The sequence below is a fragment of the Triticum dicoccoides genome, chromosome 6B, assembly GCF_002162155.2.
Source record: "Triticum dicoccoides isolate Atlit2015 ecotype Zavitan chromosome 6B, WEW_v2.0, whole genome shotgun sequence".
Classification (NCBI taxonomy): domain Eukaryota; kingdom Viridiplantae; phylum Streptophyta; class Magnoliopsida; order Poales; family Poaceae; genus Triticum; species Triticum dicoccoides.
In genome coordinates this window covers 487,949,460-487,952,672 of record NC_041391.1, presented here as the reverse complement: position 1 = coordinate 487,952,672, position 3,213 = coordinate 487,949,460, and positions in this window count along the sequence as shown.

Genomic DNA, 3,213 nt, shown 5'->3' with positions numbered 1-3,213 from the left:
ACGGTGTCCCTCTGCTGGGGCGCGCGGATACATACGCCCATAAGAATTTTTTTATTTTGTTAGGAAACTTGTGATTGTCAATTATTAATAGAGATAGTTAAATGCCCGTGCGTTGCTACGGGCGACGATGCTTTTTTAAAATAGCTATCACATGCTTTTTTACACCAATATTTTACTTGTTGAGCCTATTCATGAATCCCAAAAATATGACATAACATGTTCTTCGTTACCTTGTCAGACATATGCGCGCGCGCATAGAATAATGCTGTTGTGAGTGTTTTTTTTATAGAAGCGACCTAGGATGCCATGAAGGTAACACTTTATCTCTAATTTTTTTTCTCTAAAAATAAGTGAACGCTGAAAACCAAACATTTTCCAATACCTACAGACAAAATGGAAGATATTGCATCCACCATAAGATTGGCAGGCATAGGAATTTAAACGTTGGTAATACACACTATTTTGCTATGCTAGTATGAAAGACTTAAACACAAGAGTATCGTGTAGCCTAATAGGCCACAGGAGAGCACGATTTTCCATTATCATGGTGCGACGATGACGCCATAGCATCACCACAAACATCACAAGATGATGAGGCCATAACAACACCACAAACATCAAGTTAACCAAATACCTCTTCATTGCGGACTGGGCATGCCTGAATGAAAACAAAACTACATATCGTAAAAATCACAGAATCCTCCTAATATCAAACAATATAGGATTGCAGACCAAGATATCAACAATCTATATGCATCAAATGAAATTCAAACATTGTGTGTACTGAAATAGCACATTTGGTATCTGGGTACTGTGTTTCCCTGAGACATATAGCAGATTTATATTAGCATTCAACATCTATTCACTGAAGACAAAATCTGGCTCGGCTTCTATAGTTTGATTTGCAGAGCACACATCTGCAAGGATATACCACAAGTTATATGTTTGTCTTGAGTTACAGAATGATGGGCAACTCTTTTTGCTGGAGAAGAAGTCACATTATTTGGTTCTAAAGGGCACCGGATAGCATATCAGGTCATCCGATAATCCTGTGGTTTAAGTTCCTATTTCCTACTACTTCACCGATTGCTTGTAGTTGTTAGAAAAATGAGATCTCTGCGTCTACCAGCAGCCTACAGCCGCCGGCCACCGCTACGCCACCCACTGGCCACCGAAAAACTTCAACCATTGCCCATGGCCGAACAGCAGCACGGTGACACGGCTAACCATGAGGCCACCACCCCACCACTACTGCACCCCACGCGCACGCAGGCGCGGAACTGCAACAGCAAGCAGTGGCTACCCAGCCTCAGCCGGCCAGCCCGCAAACAACTAAGTGAGCTTCTTCTTTAAATTCAGCTAAATCTTTACAAGCTACATAGGTAGTTTTCTTCCATAAATTTAACTTAGGTCTTCCTCTGTCCGTCTCACTGTTACCAATTTGGTTGTTTACTTCATATCTTGATGATGTAAATAAAGTACAATAATGGTGAAACTGTATTTTGGTATAGCTTCTTTTGTTTATATTACTCACCAGATCTTGTAACAAATGGGAATAGAACAACCATCCTAAACACCCTGTACTAAACCCCTCTACCCACAAACTTGCGGCCGAAGCACAGCAATAAGAAACATACTTCTTCTACGTAGCCAAAAAAAGAGAGAGAACAGAAAGATGGAAGAAGAGGAAGAAGAGGAGAACAAAGCTAAAAATAGGAAATTACAAGGAGATCTGGATGATAAACCTGTAACAAACCATGGCACATCAATCCAGGTCAGACCCCTAGCAACCAAATATCCTAAATTTCACATGATTGTGTCCTGCAGATCACTACTTCTCAAGTAATCTAATGCCCACCGGATCAACATGATCAGACTAACACTAAAAATAATAAGAGTAGGGATTAAAGTATGTTATGACTAATAAAAGTTTGAATCGCATCTACACCAGTTACATTGAACTTTGCACAAAAAACATGGGGAAAATCCACTTCTGCCTAGTGTAACTCATATTCAGATGTACTGTAAAACATGGGAGAAGTAACTAATAAAGCTTAGAAGTTAGAATCACAGTCACATTGAACTTAGAGTAGAGACTACAACACATGAAGAGGCAAAACTTACAGTGAATTTGGCACGAAAATACATCCTGAGTATAATTAAGTGAAGAACCTGTACACTGTAAAAGAATGTAAGCGACACTGTGAAAACAACAGGTACTGCCTACTAATACTTTTGATTGCTGACTTGAGATTATAACCTATCCTAACACAAACTAAACTGAAAATTGAAGTACAAAAGTAAGTCCTAACTATTGTAACTTCAGAGTGCTGCAAGTGTAAAAAATCAACAAGGAAATTTAGTGAGACCGTAATGACAAACCTGTAGTTTATTTGCTTGAGGAGTTTGAGGTTTTCGTCCTTTGGATCAATTCTGGTCAAGAACTGCCGGTGCCTAATACATCATCAAGAATTTTGGTATCCTGTGACACTTCAGAAGCAAAAAAAGCTAAAACCGCTCACAAAGTACAGTGAACCAAAGAAGTCATTCTCGTTGCATCCGGGGAACAGCATGCGGTTCGCAGTGACGGAGGCTGCCGAGCCGTGGTCATAGAGCCAATGGCCGACCACTGCACCCGCCGCACATGACGAACCAGGCCTCCTTGCCCGCGCCCCGGCGTACGGCGCATCGGCCGGAGCCACGAATGCTCGTGTAGTGGCACCTTCTCATCAACTTCGCCGATGTACCACCACGGCGGCAGGGGCATGGCGCTGTCTAGCCCGGCAGCAGCGCACGGAGCTGATCCCAGTAGGGCGCATTCGTGTACACGTCGCACTCGAGCGCCTGGGTGTATGAGTCGACGACGGCGCGGAAGGCCGCGAGGAGGTCCGGATCGAAGAGGATCCATGATTTGAGGCCACTTAATCAATTTCCACCTCTCTAACAATTGTGAACGGGAGCTGGGAAAGGAAAGAGAATGGTAGAAAGGAAGGGTATTGACGTCCCTGAGTGGGTTTCCAATTCTCTGTTTATTTCCTTCCTTTCTTTAGTGCGTGAGATCGAGGGCAGGGGTAGCCCCTGAGTGGGTTTCCATTTCTTGGTTTATTTCCTTCCTTTCTGCGTGAGATCCATGTTTATGTTGGATGGGTGGAGTAATTGATTATAAACTGTTGTTTATGGAAGCTTTTTGTGAAGGATGGAAGGTTTTTTTTT